This window comes from Choristoneura fumiferana, chromosome Z, assembly GCF_025370935.1.
Source record: "Choristoneura fumiferana chromosome Z, NRCan_CFum_1, whole genome shotgun sequence".
NCBI classification, from domain to species: Eukaryota; Metazoa; Arthropoda; class Insecta; order Lepidoptera; family Tortricidae; genus Choristoneura; species Choristoneura fumiferana.
This window is the reverse complement of record NC_133472.1, coordinates 39,270,095-39,289,485: the sequence shown is the minus strand read 5'-3', so window position 1 is coordinate 39,289,485 and position 19,391 is coordinate 39,270,095. Positions and strand designations below refer to the sequence as shown.

At 36.7% G+C, this 19,391-nt stretch overlaps 1 protein-coding gene across 2 annotated transcripts in view; it reads left to right on the top strand.

Annotated features, from left to right (window-relative positions):
• Fkbp14 (peptidyl-prolyl cis-trans isomerase Fkb14) overlaps positions 1-19,391 on the top strand; it is a 68,393-nt gene that overhangs the window by 37,488 nt on the left and 11,514 nt on the right. The gene's annotated exons all lie outside the window — the stretch shown is intronic.

Genomic DNA, 19,391 nt, shown 5'->3' with positions numbered 1-19,391 from the left:
CAAATCGGTTGACCTGTTTAAGAGCTAAGGTGCCACAGACAGACACACAGCGGGCAAACTTATAACACCCCTCTTTTTGCGTCGGGGGTTAAAAAGTAGTGATCATGTTGTGAGATCAATTTGCGTGGTAATTTTTTTTATAAGGAAATAAAATCGTATAACACATATTAAAGTGTGTTTATTACGACTGTTACTCTGCCCTTAAAGTTTGTGCTTGTAACAAAAATTGACACTGTATAATTATAGAGCGAGTGGCAACCCTACGTCCACCGGTAAAGCGCGAGTGCATAGAATACCCAATTGGGTTGAACACAAAAGACTATTTTTATTCCCCTACATTTAAAAATTAAACAGAGAGCTTTTTAAACTGCCTGTCAATTGATACCCTGTTTTTAAACATATTTACTAGTCCGAGAAAGGCAAATTCTGCCACCATTACCGTGTTCAATTTTAACTGCGAGATAAATAAATATGTCTTTTTTGTACAAGATTTTCTTGCCGACTTTAATTTTATTGACTGTAGGTACTTTTGTTGTCATCCAATACGCATAATAATATATAAGTAAGTACATATACATAGGTATACCATCTTTCAAGTCAATCTAACCAACCAATATCTAGAAGAGGGTTAAGTTTTATATTTGTGTTCTGAGATTTGACCCACACCATTTGACAAGGTAAAAGCTTCTAAAGGGAGGTTGTAATGTAACACGCTTTAAAACGTAAGACTAGACTGTAGCAAGTTATCGCAAGTCAAAATGGTTGAAAATGTATATGATTACTATGCCAGGTGGGCCGTAGAAGCTTGGCGGGCCGCGGGCCGCAGGTTGAGTATAACGTGCTTTATGGGCCGATTAGACGCTTGCTAAGTGCAATATCATAAGGTCTCCATTGCGCTCTGCAATCTAGCAAGACGATCCATTAGCTGTAGATAGGATTTTTTTGCCGTTTTTTTTGTTAAAATAAATTGAAACTTTATTTGGACAACTACACGTTCCGCGAGATTAATAGGTTTTGTGCCTTGGTCTGTATAATTAAAAAAAAAGAGGTCAGATTGACAGCTGTCAGTTCTCAAATGTTGCCGTACAACCGTACAACGAAACGAGACTTACGTACACACACACACCTGTCTACACTTACGTACGTACGGACGGCAACAGATTTGACAACTGAGAGTTGTCAATCCAACCTCTGTTTAAAATCAAACAGACCAAGGCACAAAACCTACTTATTTAATTTCACGGAACGTGTGGTTTGCCGAAATTAAGTTTCAATTTAGTTTAGAAAAAAAACGGAAAGTGGGAAAAAATCTATCTACAGGAGTGAGCTACATTATAATTCTACTATCGATACAAAATATAATATGGATGGACCATCCTAGAAAACTTAAAAGTAGAGGTCTTGGCCCGTAGTCCCACGCCGGTCCAGTGCGGATCGAATCCAATGCCGTGTTCTAATACGGCTTGTGCCACGTGGTCATCACCAGCCGCAAGGCGTCCACAGCTGGACAAAGGCCACCCTCTTGGAACTCCACCCACAATGAACGACAATTGGCCACTTACATCCACCGCCTGCAACTCTCAAGATGTCAGTCCACCTAGAGGCCAACGCTTCGTCTTCCGGTTACTCGCGATTCGAGGGCTTTTCTCCCCCAACGGTATGTTCTTCGAGCGATGTGGCCCGCCCGTTACCACTCCAACTGGCATATTTTTCCAGCTATGTCGATGACTTTAGTTCTTCGACGAATTTGAGTATTCCGGATTCTATCGGGCAAAGAAAATCCAAGCATAGATCTCTCCATGTGCAGTACACCGGGTGTGGCCTGTAATATGGCAAATAATTAAAACATAGAACATACTCCTCAAACTGAACAACATTAGTTCAGCGGCTTTTAAAAGTAATTAGTTTTTTTTAATTTTTATTACACTAAGTTTATTCGAAGAAGCAATGTAAAGCAAAATGCTTGATGTTTCTAGCGTGACAGGCGACGTCACTTGTGTTCTAGGATGGCGTACATTGATAGAATTATTTAATTTGTATGAAAAAAAGGAAAATCTCTGGGACGATCTATGTTTTAATTTTTTGCTCGTATTACAGACCACACCCGGTATGCACTCCCAAACAGCACTTGCAGTTTTAGTTACTCCTTTCGTGTTTCCCAATTAGAACTACTTGCCTCATTATAAAATTTGCACTATAAAGAAACTGGGTCAGAACTCCTCTATAGTTTCAGAGTTTTATTATGTTAAGAACTATATTTTGCTGTGGTTGCTACAACAGACGACGCTGTTGTATATTTTTGGGAACTGGATCATTAATTAACATTTTGTGGCTAGAAATTGTGTTTTAGTCTAAGATCCGAACTTGAAAAGATCTTCACCGGTCCGATATTAGAATGAAATGTATTTACAAAAAATTGCCTTTCCAGGATTTTTTACCAAAATCATTTCTAATATATTTTCTAAAATACTAAATTTATTATAAAAACTTACTAAATTCATTCTATTATCAGACCGGTGAAGATCTTTTCAAGTTCGTATCTTCTACCATTTCTTGTGGAGACAAAATTTCAAAATCACATCTTTTATCCTAGTACTTAGGCCTTTTATTTCTTTCCATCCGTCTCACACAAAAAGAATCTTAATGATCTATTGTTATTAATAGTTCTTTTAACTCTACATGAACAAATTGCAATGACGAATTAGTAACGTTCAAAGAGAAAGTCAAGTGAAAGCAGACGGTTGCTTTACACGTTTTAATATGTCGCACAAACACAGCTATCTCAGCACATGATTGATTTAAGCCCAGATATTAAATTTTTGGGCTTACTAGTTCTATTTTTTTCGATATACGACTTTATTAGAAGTCTTTTGGCGGTTGGATCTTACCTATACTACCAAGTGCAAAATTTGAACTTCGTATCTACTCGTACCTTCCCGCTGATGCTTATATTATTTAATATGAGAGTGAGAGGGACGGTACGATACGAACTTCTATTTTCGAATTTCGTAGTAGCCCCCCTGATCTTAACCTATCTAGAGATAAAACAGTGTGACGACCGCCTTACAATCGCTCGGGCCTCGCCCTACTAAGTTAACATAAGCCGCTCTTGACAAATGTTTAAGATGAACGGTTATTCCGCACACTGTTTATGCTGTGTTTTTTTTTACATGAAAAAATGTTACCTCTTATGCGAGGTTTCGGATAAAAAGATATATGACACGGCGTAAGCTGTTGCGGAATGACTGTCGGTTTATCATGTCCCGGCCGACTTACCTGTGTTTTCGTTTAAATGAAATGTATGACGCGTATCTTACGTGTAGCTCGACACGTGCAGAATCTTGTGTAGAATGGACTTTTGTCGCTTTCTATGCTCAAGCATAGCTCAGGCTTGGGTATAACAAAAATGGCCTCTCAAGCAGAAGTTCTTGGGTTCGAGCCCGGGCTCACCTTTACGTACATACCTACGTACGTACGTACCTTTATTTATATTTGGAATTCACCGTGAATTTTACGGTGTAGGAAGGAAAGATGGCATGTGTGAACTGGGAACTTCCACACTGCCGCACCGGCACGCTTAGGAACTACAGTCCAAGCTAGGCTACTTTTGTCCTGATATTCCCACGCGATCTAAATACAATACCTAAATCTCAACCACTAGGATTAGAGACATGGAGTATGGCGCCGGTGTACATACAACGTGAATAAAATCCATAGTTTTTGGGAATTTCCACGCGAATATAATTAAAATTCCGAAATTTCTATTCAACTGCCGGATCTAATGAAAACGCGCGCGAAGCCGCGGGAAAAGTCTAGTAAAATATAAAACAAATATACATATTATTATTCGCGACTCCTTTCTACATTCGGTTCTACTAAAGAGCAATCAAGCTTTTCCTAAAGAAAAATCTGAGCACAACCTACCTAGTTACAATGCTCTATGTTGATTGATCGCTATACCCTTCACTCCAATAAATATTAAATGAACTAGTAAGCAATTTGTCCGATCCACTTAGTTACGATGAAATGATATATTAATACGAAGATGCATCGGTCCTCAGCAGCGTACGTGACGATGTCTGCTGCTCTTGAAACCGGTATTCGATGAGGTTAGAGTTCTGTTGAAGTTCCGATAGAGTTGACTGGTTCTTACCGGTATAATTTTTACAGAGGCTATGATCGTTCGAAATGTCAAACATAAAGAACATGGTTTTTTTTTTCTTTAACTCTGAACGAGTGATTTGTAAGTTTATTAATAGTAAAAACAAGCCCGTGTTTTGAAAGAAAGAAATACAATCAATTTATTACTTATTTTGTAATTAAAACTCCAAGAAAAAACGAGATTTAAGCTATTTTTACATGAAATAGTTATAAAGGTTTGAAATTCAAGATAAGATGGAGAAAAAAATACTACCATGTACAAAAACGTTTTTGTAACGTTACACGCAAGGTATAGCTATTATTGCAAACAGACAAGCGTCTTAGCAAGAAATCGGCATCGGCAACATCGGCTGTACTCTGGCTGTACTTATGTTTTCCTAATAATATGATACCGTATTTTAATTATTGAAAATAATTCCAATGTATTTCTATTAAAAATATTATACGTATAGCCTAGTAAACTGTTATAATTGGGAACAATTATGGTATCCCATTTTGCAGCACAAAAGTGACTCCACAGCTCACTATTTCCGTGTCAAATCTGTGGGAATTCTGATTATCTGATAGCTGAATTTGACAGCTCGTAAAGACTTAATAGGTGGTGTTGCTACTACCTTTTTGTAATATGTTGGCATAAGTACCTTTTATCATTCCTTTTAGGTATTTATATATTTCCATATCTTTAACATAGTCCAACCAAGTGCTAAGGCCGGGCCGGGCAAACAAAGTTTCGTATTGTGTATCGCTCAAGTTAAATTGTCAATGCAATTGCAATTGGATTTGAGTTGCGAGTCCACCTTAAAGCATAAACGTTGTGAGCTTGAAAAATGTTCTGTGCCCTTAGTGTAAGTTTTCGGTTACAAAATACGTCTCGATCGCGTTCGCGTTAAAGTCTCAATTTATATGGAAACACGAACAGCGCCTCTAGCGGAACGTTTGAGATGTTCGTGTTTCCATACAAATTGAGATTTTAACGCGAACGCGATCGAGACGTATTTTGTAACCGATAACTTACACTAAGGGCACTGTTATGATCTTTTTTGCCTTAGATACTTGCTCTGTTTTACCAGACTGAGCTACTACACTATACTTCATTTATTTATCCATCAGAAAGAAGGTCTTTTTATTGCAAAACACTTAGTAGTCACAGCAAATGTAGCAATTCTTTCGATTTTATTTAAGTACATTTTTTTCATTATTTCGATAAATAGGTACTAACCCTTTTTTCTACCTATGTATCTTTTCCGCCATGTTTTGGTCAATCTAACTTATCAACAGCTTTATTCCAAGCGGATAAAATAATTTTGCTTGATCATCGAACTTTTCTTCCAACTCGGAATAGGGTCACAACCGGCTGATGTTTCAATTATTTATGTTCAAATTTCAGTTTCCGCCTGATATATATTTAGAGATAGCGCGTGCTTAAAATGTTTTAAACTTTAAAAGGCCGCTATCCAAATATCCTCGTGTTAGGTACTGTTCAGTCCTGGAATTCAACTAAATAAAACTAGTGTCAATTTGTGAATCCCGTCAGACATCAAAACAAGTATAGAGAATGATACTAGTTTTAGTTTTACCACAGAATAAGTTATAATATGTTTTACTTGCGACTTCGGTTTTACTGAGTTATTATTTAAAAAACCGGTCAAGTGCGAGTCGGACTCGCGAACGAAGGGTTCCGTACCATTATCTATAGGTACAACATTAGACATTAGCAAAAAAAACACGTTTGTTGTATGGGAGCCCTCCTCAAACAAGTTTTTTTTTTAATTTAATTATTTCTGTTTAAAGTGAATATACGACTAAATATTCTATGAATATTTTAAGCGTCTACCTGTTGCCGTTATTGATATCCAGCATAAAACGGCAAATAATCACGTCTGTTGTATTGGAGCCCCCCTTAGATATTCATTTTTTATACCTATTTGTTGTTATATCGACAATTGAAATACATAATCTGTGAAAATTTAAACTGTCTAGCTATCACGGCTCATGAGATACAGCCTAGTAACTGACGGACAGACGGACAGCGGACACCAAGTTCGGTATCTTTGAATATACATTGTTAGCAAACGCCCTCTCCTAAGTAAAACATACGCATTAAGTAATAACTATTTTCGAATTCCACCGCTCGCGGCTCCGCGACACATAGCAAGATTTAATCCACTTTAAGGAAACAGGCTAAACACGTATTACGATTAAATTCTAGCTGTTTAATCGCATTGTGTGAGCCCTACTCTCTATTGAAGTATTTGACTGTTATTTTTCAAGTTTATCTTTATATTTTACTAGCTTTTGCTCTCGGCTTCGCCCGCGTGGAATTCGGTTATCGCGCGCTGTTCCCTCGGGAACTGTGCATTTTCCGGGATAAAAAGTAGCCTATGTCACTCTCTGGCCCATAAACTATCTCTATGCCAAAAATCACGTCGATCCGTCGCTCCGTTTCGACGTGAAAGACGGACAAAAATACAAACACACTCACTTTCGCATATATAATATTAGTATGGATATGGACTAGCCGTTACCCGCGACTTCGTTCGCGTAGAATTTGTTTATCGCTATCTCGCGGGAACGCAATTTTCCGCTATAAACTCTGTATCTGTGTACCGAATTAAATAATAAATAAATAACAACCGTATAAAACACCCCAAAAAACAGTCCCCTGACATATCCCCAACCCAGAATTTGATAAGTATCAGATAATATTAGCCATGTTTTACAATTTAGCATGATTTCTCTATTGAACTTAAAAAGATGATTACACCATTGATGATAATAAAGTAGTATTTCAGTAGTATGCATGTCATTTTATTAATATTTTTAATCAATCATTCTCCCAAGAATACAAAAACATTAGTCTACCCTGTTGCCTGATATTATAAAAGTAATTGATAAGATTTATTTTTTTACTTTCCTTTATTTATTTATAACAAAAAGCAATAAAACACAATACATTAAACATTTAAAAATATGACTATGTACAAAAAATATATAATATAACCTAGCCTAACCTATAAATAAAAAATCCCTCCTAGGTCACCGTCGCTGTTCATTGTGCCCAGAAGGCTGGCAGCATTCCCGCGTTGTATCGCAAGGCTAATCCTTTGCCCAAAATAGCTGCCAGCCCTCTAGTCACCTGAAACATCAATGAGGCGCACGGATCTCTTTCGCGATATCGCGTGCGCTGGCCCCCACGGCCCTAGGGTCTTAACACCAAACGGCGCAAAAATATAGCCCTCCCCAAGATTGACATTCGTGCATACATTTGTATAGGTCTACCTGCACAATACTGTATTTATGGTGTTCAAATTTTCCAATTAGTGGAGAAATACCCTTAAATGACAAATGATTTATATTCGCGAATATTGTTTTGAGTCATTGTTTATTGGAATACTGATAAAAACATTTTCGACTAATGCCCCTCTCTGCTTGCATGCTACTAGAATAAGGGTCTTAGTAGGATAAGACTTATCTCTATTTGTCGTAGTTTCTTTCACAAAGTACACAATAGCCTTAAAACACTAAAGACTATCAAAGCACGTTAGAATTTTTCAAACTATTTATAAAATGGATTGTCCATGTACAAGGAGCTTTGTCCTGTCTTCGTTGGTAACGCTGTTATTGACAAAAAGGACATGCCCCGGCAAACGACGTACAATGTATGGTAGAAAATATTTATACGGCGCTATGACAAAGTGTACCATATCATATACCTACCCACCTATTTTCTTTTATGGAACTCTTTAAACGTGCATGCTAAGCTAGGCTTTGGTATGAAGTGTACAAGGAAGGGTGTCTATTCAAAAGTGTCCCTCGAAAGATGTTAAATAGGTGGCGCTGCAGTATTTCTATAATTTCAACTCTTACACAATACACAGTCGAACACGTGTAAATTGAAAATGCTACAAATGCACAGCACAATAGTTATTTGTGCAACAAGAGAGCAAAGTTGTTTTTTGTTGCGAGTACTGATTTTGAATCACGAGTAAGCGAAGGATTCCATAATTGAATCACGAACGTCAGCGAGTGATTCTAGTTTAGAATCCTGAGAACAGCAAGGGATTGAAACACACGAGATGCAAAAAAACTTTGGTATCGTGTGACACATACAAATTTTCATCAAAATGCGATTTTGCTCACTGATTTCTCATAGCAAAACCGGCCTGTTTGAGGTGCTGAGGTGAAAACATTATTAAAGTGTATTTTTTAACCATTGTTTATGTATCTAATGTAGAAAATATAGTCTTTCGTTTTCATTTTAATAAGCATTTATATTATTTCTTCACTATTTGTGTCTAATAGTTTATTTACAAGTTACACTATTATTCATTGTAAGTACGAGTATATTGTTGGCTACTTAATTAGTTCTACCTTGTTTTATCCGTTTTATCAAAATGCGCGACACTCGCTGTAAAAAAATTGAATATTTAAAACGTGCGTTTCTCAAAATGAAAAACATTAAAAATCAAGCTACATTAATGGAACAATTGATTCAAACTCTTGCGTCACTTCATATCACAATTTACGTCATAGGTAACCGTTTACTAGTGCTATTTTATGCATTACATCACATGAATACAATTGTGGCTGATTGGTATTTACTTAAAAATATTTACATATTACACAACTTATACAAGTGTCGTCCGAGTTTATTGTGTGTTTTAACAAGCGGAGAGCTGAATTTTACGTAATTTGACGATTTACAATGCCGCCAGAGCGTCTGATGGCTTCTGTCACCAGGCATTAGTCTTTTTATGGCTGAAACGGGACGGGAACACTTTAACAAGCTCATGTTTAGTTTCACCTGTCGAGGCAGGTATCTATGGATGTATATGAAATCAAATCTTTCAAGTCGAATTTTATACAATGAGGGTTTTCACTGAGGCGAAATATCGCTAGATGGCGTTAGTATCGTGAGCACCGTTTGACGTTTGCTCGTGATTGGTTAAAGAACGATAAGCCAATCGCAAGGTCAACTAGCAATAAAAAATAAAAAGTAGATTGTATTAAAAATTAACCCCCTTATTCATAAAACTTAACAAGCCTATGTTATGCTTTGTCCCTTTCTAACAAATACAAATGTCGAAGTGACAGATAAGGACAAACGAATTTTAGCGGCATTTTAACTAAAATAGGTTTGATTGTCGTTTATGAATAAGGGGGTTAATCTTTAAATGTTACAGATGTAGTGCGTAATGGTTTTCTATCGTATTTTATCGGAAAAGTTCGTATTTATAGTGCTATCTTAATGAGGGCTAAAAGACAGGCGAAATATCGCTAGATGGCGTTAGTATCATGAGTTTTTTTACCCGGCTGCGAAGGAGAGTTATATGTTTCACCCGTATGTATGTAAGTATGTCTATTCAACTCTATTCCTATGTCCTCTCGTAACTACTCAACGGCTGAACCGAGTTTGATAAATGATACGTCATTGGATTCGTCTAAATGATGCGAATGACACTGGGTATAGGGTACATGAAATTCTTAAATAGTTAAAATGGCGGATTTTTGGCGCCAAATTGAGTCTTCAAAAAAATTTTTTTATTCAAACCTATCGAGTAGGTAGGGTATCAAAATTAATGGATTTAAAAACAGATTACATAGATCGTATAATAATAGTAGATTATTGTCGTGGCCTGGAAGTAGGCAATTGCTGGCTGAGTATGAGTATTAAACGGACGAGCTTGCGAGTCCGTTTAACTAATACGAAGCCAGCAATTGCTATTCCAGCCGAGACTAATATAAAGCTTTTCTCAAAAATGATGAATAATTCTGAAATAGACTAAACTTTTTCTCAAAATATATCATAACATTTAATTTTATTTAAATTATTTTTCTTATGCTTTCCCACCTTTTTTCATTAAAAATAAACTACAGGTGTATTTTCCACCGAAAAACACTACAAGCTGTTTCAGACCCAATAAAAAAAGTCCGAAGTTCCAACAAAATATCTGATACCGCCCATTAAATTTGGCTGTATACGACTTGTGCCAACATTTCCATGGCCTTTTTAACTTTTAAAAAAATTTGTGACTGATTGCAGGCGCGCTAATTCATTATTGTCGAGCTAGCGCGCCTGCAATCTTTTTAACTTTTTAATTTTTCGCTGACCATAAACTATGCACTTCACCTTCTGATATGTAAAGAATAATGACAACATTTACGGACATTTTTGAGAAAAAGCATTTTTTCTATATAACAAGTCATGTTTTTTTATTTACCGTTTTCACAGAAATAAGTATCCAAAAAGTATGAAATAAAAAATAAACAAGACGTGTGACGACGAGTGTTCTAGAACTGGGTTTTTTATATTTGACGTTACTTCTCTTGCTTTCAATTGGCTAATAACCAAATGAGCCAATCGCAAGCAAGACCGTAACGTCCAAAAAAACCTCACGATACTAACGCCATCTAGCGATATTTCACCTGTCTTTTAGCCCTCATTAGCTTCAGTACCCATCGTACAACCGTTTTACATTTGGCACCAAATAATAAAGTTCCATATTAAATGGATATGAAAATGTCCTCATTTAACACAATAATTGATTGACAATACGGGTGCCGTCTTACTTCGATTGAGGTCTGACTTATCCCGATGGAAACACGTTATTCATAACGAGATATATCTGTAAATAGTTGACTCTTTAATCTCATTCCCTTCTGGCTTTATATTTTAGCACCAATCGTAAATGCAGCTCTTTGTCAAGATTGTCGCTAAACGTCAAACGGGAAATACTATTCCATTTGAAAATTCGTCAGAAGCTGATTTCAATTTTCGAAAGACAACCTCATTTCACGGCTATTTGCTGTTCATGTCTGCAATTTGGACCTCGTTCAGTCCGGCACACCGTGGGCACACCGCTTTGTCTGATGGATGCTGGCAGGTAGGGGTTGTGTGGTTAAGCCCAATAACTCGATCTAATCATTCGTAAAAACTTCGATTTTAAACTTTTACATTATTCTTTTATCGACAGTCAATTATTTTGACTAATCGGGTTTGACCACGCAGTGATTATAGTCTTACGACAGCTTTTGTTTCAAGTTTGTGCGTTGTTTTTAAACTAAAGAAATGCAGCGGTTTCAATCGTGGATCAGCCACTCATTGACCATTCGTTGACAGTCGGTTACTCGTAGTGTGTTCGATAATGAAGCTTGAACCACCTTGAACAGAAGAAAGTATTAACCATCTCAAATAATATGTTAAGAGAAAGACACTCAATCTAACTCAATCCACCTGTCTGTGTCTATATTCTTTTTTCCTGTCCTCCCATGCATACTAGTATTACCTAAAGATCGTAACATAGCTTCTCTGATGTCTTCTAATTCTGTAGCCTGACTTACCTCTCAACCACACACACACACACACACACTCACACACACATACACACACACACACACACACACACGCACACACACACACACACACACACACACACACACAATACATGCATTTTTGCTTTATCTCTTCTTCTTTAAACTGATAGCTAAGTTCTTATATATATGTTTAAAAGCCTTATATTTCACTTTATGTAATCGGCTAATACTAAGTAATTTTTCCCAATTGTTTATTTATTTTAAAACCGAATCAGGCCGCCACGTGACAGGCATTGCCTAGTGTGGGGCCGCTGGATATTCATTGAATGTTAATAAGGTTACCTTTAATAAACATTTTTTTTTTTTATTTACCTATTAATTGTTAGTGTTGTCGATATTTCGTCATTACCAAATAATAGTCAATTGTTAAATTGCCAATAAGAGGGCCCATGACGCTAATGCGTCGAAATATTGGGAGCTCATTTAAGGTAACAGTGAATAACTGTTTGGTGAAGCAAATTTTTGGCACAGATATGTAAATAAAAGTAACACACAAATAAAGGTGAAATAGAAGACAAAGAGCTGCATGGGACCTTTGAGAAACTATTTCGTGGGAAACGCAGCAAGTCCATTCGCTGGAACGACTTTAGAGAAACAAATAAAGAATTCAATTACACTCGAAACAAACCGAAGGTTATCAAATAGACGTCCGGGAAAATGTTGCCCGCGCAATGTCTCATCGTAGCAAAAACAAGGTGTGTTGCCAGCTATAAATATTAAATTTTGCGGTATATATCTGCGTTCTGCGACTATACGGTAGCATCTGGTTCCAGCACTAACCACTGTGTTAAAAATTCAACGGGCGTTATCTTTGTGTCTTTGTGTTCTGAACTCGATAGCGTTTTGTTTTTTTTTTTAATTTACCATTTATACCCATATGAAAATCCAAATTAAACCGGCTTAAATGAGGAAAGGCATTTCACAGTCTGCGCTCGAAACGCGGCCGTATATTTAATTACAATTCTGAAATAGAATTCGCTATGAAATGCAAGTTTAAATAAGTCCAACGTGCCGGTTTGTTTCAATATATTAACTGTTTTTCATATACTTTCCAAGGACTTTAAGGATTGCTATTTGTTTGGCATGTTTGTTGCTTATTTGTAAGTATAGCATGGTTATTAAAAGCTAAATAAATATACAGATATGACATAAATTTAAAATATAAAGTTAGCAGAAGTATGAATAATCCACGAGTAATGCTGTGCCTACCACTTTTTTACAACAACAAGAATACAAGATAAAAGCAATTACGCTGTGACATCTAACACCTTTAAACGAGCAATTCTTGTATATACTTATATTATATATATAATCAGAATCTCAGAAACGACTGAAAATTGGGTAATCGATGAAATTTGGTATGTAGGGCTTTTTGGGGATGAAAAATCGATCCAACTTGGTCTTATCTCTGGGAAAACTGTTGTTACAGAGTTTTAGCCCTAGCGGAGCTCGGTCGCCCAGGTAGGTACTTATATTATAATTTGAAGAATTGGCTAAAGGCTTGTCCTATATCTGGCCTTACTATTTAAAACTACCAAGAAGAGTAGGTAAAAGGAAAAAAAAGGCAATTCAACATAACATTTACTAACACGCCGTTTGACAAATAAATGAAATCCAGCTATTGTAGGTATAGTAAACAGCTCGAAAGTAGAGCCCAAAACCATATTACTCTCCTGCTCACATTTGTCTCAAACGAGCAAGAGGGAAACATGATTTTAGATTCTACGTGCTGTCCACTATGCATTAAACCTTCCCTAATATGCGGAGTAAGAAAGCACCAATACCGTTACCTGTTTCGGCACAACCGGTATAATAAAGGTCACTTATCATCGCACTTTCAATCGCGTCGTGACGACAGGACTTTCTACCGATGCTAACCTAGTTCGAGACATTGTCACGGAGCCCGAGAGTAGACTATTAAGAACCCAATACGAAAAGCGGTCATTAAAAACCTGCACATAAACACTTAGAAAAGCCTTGAACAGAAAAGTAACACTTTGATCCCTCTCGTCAGAGAGAAAAAGTAACTTTTCTGTTAACGAGAGGTGTGAAAAAATATTTCAGACTTTTGTTATTGTCTGACGAATTGAGAGCCTACTCATTTATTAAGCCTGTCAAAAATAAGGTACGAGTATGACATTCTCATCAGATATATTGTGATTAACGTGATATTATCCCTAGGGATGGTAATAATAATTTTATGATAACCATATAATGTTCAATATTACACACAAACTACAAACATCTCTTTGATTTTTTTTCTTAGTTGTCTGTTTAGACTATACGAACAAGACTGAAAATTAACATGCACTGTAACGTCAAAACCGCGTCATATTTGTAACGGTTATTTTTTTTGTATAAAGCAAAAATAATTCATTGTTTATAGTAGCCAAGCTATATTAACTCGGCGTTTGAGCGAAATAATCTCTGTATTATCCTTATACCATAAATTTCAATCATGGCGCGCCGCTGTACGCATAGCCCTGCGTTTTTATTATTTGTCGATCGGCGAGTCCCTCTCCCTTTCTAAAGATATGCCGAATAAAAGAGACGCACTCTAGATAAAAATTACTTCGCCAATTGAGGTATGAATTTGGTATACCATCTTCGTGGTAGCAGTGCGTCTTCTTTTCACTAGTATTGTAGGAAAAGGATGAAAGTAGGATTTTAGGATTAGATTAATTTCCATTGGACAACGTGATAGATCAATGACGGATTAAAATATTTACAGGTATTATAGGAAATACGTCTTATTATTTAAGTTTAGATAAGGTATAAAGAATCAAAAATTTTACAAATTCCCACCGGCTATTTTACTTTATGTGCATACCCTTTATGTTTCCTAAAACTTTGTCTTTTCTTACAGGTAAGAAACGAGGACCATTTTCAGAAGTAAGATGGTAACCGGAAAACAGGTAAAAACTAGATATCCATGGTAGGTAGGAAGCTTGTTTTTAACCTCCGACGCAAAAAGAGGAGTGTTTTAATTTTGACGCTTTCCGTAGCAGCGTAGCTCTCACATGAATGGACCGATTTCGATGCGGTTTTTTCGTGAAAGCTAGTTTCTTGCGGGAGTTCTGTGTGCGCACTTTTAACGGTAACCCTGTATGTTTTGACTCCCACGATACAGGCTCTGCCTAGTGTGGGTGTCGCCGAATTAATGTTTATAATTGTCTCTGTTTTTGGTAATAAATAATTTTTTCATTTTTTTTTTTCATTTGATAAAAATCGATACACCGTTTTTGAGATATTGAAGTTAGAAATGACAATGACAGGGGTTTTCTGACTATTCTAAGCTGGTTGGGTTATTAAGAGTGCCTGGGCGAATATTCGAGCGTTTTGGCCGCTCTGTCAAACGTCATTAGCGTCCCTCTTTTATTGGCACATCACGGAAAGACGAGTAACAAGATTTAATCACGCTAAATTCATCATCGATATTGTCTTAATTTTTCATAAAAAATTAACCCTGGGCATTATTAAAGGTAAACCAAAAATATATGACTATTGTCAAGAGGGCGCTATTGTTCTTATTTATATGGCAACAGTTCAGAGGGCCTATTCCAAAATTGGAAAATCTCTACAACTACAACGCTAGCTCTGATGTTAATTTGGAAAGGTTTCGTAGTGCCCCAAGCGTTTTTTTTTTTCAGCTTAAACATTATTTACAATGATCCGTTGATGACTACTAATCGTTTTGGGACATTTTTGTTATTGTTCAAAGAAACCGCCGCAGTGACACTGACAATCATTAAAATTATTGCCAGTGTAAGAAATTAGTTCCAATGAAATTCCGCAACATGGCGAATAGTTATATATTTCTGGTCAGGCGTTACCTCTTTTTATAACACCTGCGAAAACATTTATGACAAAAAAACGCTGCAAAAACGCTGAATATTCGCCCGCCTGTTTCTAAGCGGTTTTGTCAAAGAGAAGTTAATCATACCTAACCTACCGACACATTGACTCCGAACAGCAACAAAAGCCTGGAGTTTAAAACGGCGCTGTAACGGTCCCGTTTATGCCGAGTGTCTTTTCCGATGCCATGTATATTTAATTTGTGGAGATAGGAACGTCAACGCTGCAGAGCGGGTTTACTGCCGGCCCGCGCCTCGGGGATTGCGTTCTTGCCAATGTCTTGGTAACTCAACTCCAAGAACTGCGGCGCCGACATGACAATACGGTATTTGACAACTCCTGATTTTGCCATATCTTAATATTATTATGCAAATATAGATATGCAGATAGTGTTGAGCGAAGAGAAAATTTAAATCGGTTGAAAATTAGATTAATAGTGATTTTTTGAAAAATCTATATACCTGTCTCTTTCTCAAACGTTTTTCTCTATGCAGCAAGTATGGCGGTACTGGCGTGTGACGTCACATGCCAGTATGTCTTTCTCTGTCTAATCTTGAATTTCAAACCTTTATAACTTTGTTATTTGGAAAGGTAGCTTAAAAATTGTTTTTCTATTCGATAACAGGCATTGTGCAGTTTTAATTTATAAAACATATACAAAATAGTCAAATAGCGTATTGCAATATAAATGGGTGAACTGAACATTTCTAGTCTGGTTGATACGCTCCACCGTATTGACTTGAGGATGGTAAATGAGTTGGGTCAGGCTTGAAAAACCCACTTTCCCGAAACGTACACTTTCTCTAGGCTCTTTTTGAAATAGTGCACTTTCGAAAAAGTGCCCCAGTTGGGAAAGTGTACCTTTTGGGAAAGTGTGCATTTAAGAAAAGTGAACTTTTTGAAATAGTGTGAGATGAAGCACCAGGACTCCTTAATAATGAACGTCTCAGCATCGGAAAAAGCAATCTTTCGTAAATGGTGACGAGCAGTTGATATTTAACTATTGTATCTTAGATTATTTACACTAAAAAGCGTGAAAAAAATATAAAACAAATAGAACCGACTACAAAAAAACCATAAAAATTATTTCCTACCAATCTGAAGTCGGTCGGTGCCTCAGCACGAGCCAGCAGGAGTGATTGAAGCCCAATAAAAGTGCGTAGGTGAGGTAGATGACTATAGGTCCACTCCTGCTGGCTCGCACCGACCGACTTCAGACTGGTAGAAAATTATTTTCATGGTTTTTTGTAGTCGGTTCAATTTGTTTTATAAAAATTTCTGCTAGCTTTACCAATCATACGTTTCACAGCTATAGCTACTGACCAGCAAAAACATAACCCTCCTTCGGGAAGTCGGCTAACAAAAATACTGGCTAATTCTTCGTTCAAGTTTGAACGGAAAGTGGTTCTAAGGTCATCAGTGTATTCGAACTTGCGCATTTACACCTAGCTACCATGCATACGACTGCAACGTCTGCAACTTTCACTAAGATGCGGCTTATGCAATCCCATGCACTCTTGCGTCACCACCGGCGTCACCTGCCGCTTTCGATTGTGACCTGTGGCCTTAAATGTGTAAATTCTTGTTGCTGTTATTGCCCCGTGGAGTTTAATGGTTGCAAGTATTTAATCGTCATCAACATTTCCATATTTCTGTTGGTTAGGTTATACCTATTGGGACGGTGCGAAGTACTATCGCAGCGCTCATGGTGGCCAAAAGTAGAAATAGTTCTGGCTGTGCCATCTGTCATACTCACAGGGAAACATAAAGTTCTTACTTCCTATGCCTAAAAGTAGATTTTTTACGGCAGAGAAGCTTCTGCACTTGTCCTATTACTTATTCTGTGCTTTTATTCCTATTGGGAGGGTGCGAAGTACTAGTGAGTAGTGGTAATGAAATCTATTGCAGCGCTCATGGTGGCCAAGAGTAGAAATAGTTCTGGCTCTGTCATCTGTCATCTATCATAATCATATGAATCTGTCATTAACAAAGCAATTTGTAGATTCGATTTGTAGCATTCGAACATGGCGGATGTAGACAATATCTAATTTTGCTATTTCTGTTTCTTTGGCTAGTTGAATTATAATTTTGATAGTGTTTTATGCGACGATTAACCTTAACAGTGAACATTTCTAACATTTCTCTCGTGTCTGACATTTTTTAATGCGCAAGTTGTGTCCACGTGGTTTCTGGGATTTTACTATCAAGTTGCAAAAACTACAACAACCACCGTACAACGTCCCTCTCAAAGGGAGTTTACTTTGACACTGGCGAAATTGTCCTATTAATTAGGACAGAAAAGCCATATTTTAAAAGAGAAGAAGAAATAGACTTTAACTACCTAATTTTAGTAATAGATGTTTGTGTTATGATGCGAGCTTGAATTATTGAACACTGTCCCTGTTTTGTTCTTAATTCCTCTACATCTCGGACATGTCCAGCAACAATTTTCCTTATGAAACGGTTTGTGGTTGAAATTTTATATTAAGTGATACTCGCAAAACCGGTCTTCAAAATGATACTCATTTTGATCTGAAAACGATATTTAATTTATTACTAGCGATATAAGAACAATTATATAATTTTACTAGTATTCAAAGAAACCAATAAGATAGCTTTATCTTTTCGTTTACAGTAAAAGTACAACTAAACATGAAGTAAACAAACCCTGACATAACAAAAATAAAACACTTTTTGAATAAATTTTACTTACCTCATTTAATTTTAATGACCAAAAATGAATTCACAACCTTTTGTCCACCTAAATCACGGTATAACAGTAATTTTGTATTATAAATTAATACGTTATAGGTTTGTTACGTGATAGGTCGCCATGAAATTTCAAAACGTCAGAGCATCAGAGCCATAAAAGTTGCGGACGCTAGGTGGCTCTGATGTCGTGCACAGAGCCAATAGTTGATTCACGAAGGGAGCATACAGGGGGTTATGTTATGGTTATGAATTACCCGTAAACAGAGAGCACTTAGTTCGGGATCGGGAGGAATTCTGTTAAGAAAGTTGTTTAAGATTACAAAATCGACGACATACGACAGACCTGATTCTTAAAAATAAATAAGAGGTTTTTTATGATGTTTTGATACTATTTAACCTAGAAGACATTAATCCTTATTGTAAACCTCTTTTTAGAAACGTTTCAGCGGGAAACAAAACATTAAATTGTCTATGAATTGCCTTGAATACTCAATATTTCCGCAATAGATATGAATAGTCCCTGTTCTTTGAATGAACTGGTCCCTACCCTATTGCAGTAGCGCTTGTATTTGATGTGAATGCGTGTTACCCGCGGCGTGCGCCTGAGCGTTTTGATGGGTGGAACAGATTTATATTCGAGAATATATCAGCAGGTGGTTGGATTAGTTTGACTAGACACCAGTGTAAATATTTTTCGGGATTTTTGATTTATGTGACAAGTGTGTTTTATACTCGATGTTCAAATTGTACCGTGTGATAAGCGTGAATACATTTTGCACCGATAATTCCAACAAAAACCTATCGGTGTTTAGCCGAAATAAATCGATCATCTGCCGAAATATTCCGCATTAATTTTATAACACCCTTTGTTTCTAACGTAAGGGCTTGACACAATGTTAGATCTTGTTCCAGCATGTTCTTCTTTATCTGATTGTTTGGACACACATTTGTTACGGGATACAGGTACTCGTAGACCGTGATTATTTTCGACGCAGTGTCATGCGTCATAATCACTTGTATACAACTATGTCAAATGTGTCTAATCATTATTAACTATTAATCACATATCAGTTTGTGTATTCAAATGTATTAACATCTATTTTTTACTTCTGTCTCTTGTAAGGGTTGTCTGGAAGAGATCGCTCTGAAGCTATAAAGCCGACTATTGCTTACGTTGGAAAATCTCAATATATGGGTACTTGTGTTTCCTGTAAGTACCTACTGCTTACTTTGTGTTGGTCTACAGTTAAGATTCATTGTATTGTATTAACAGATCCCCATTTGATGCC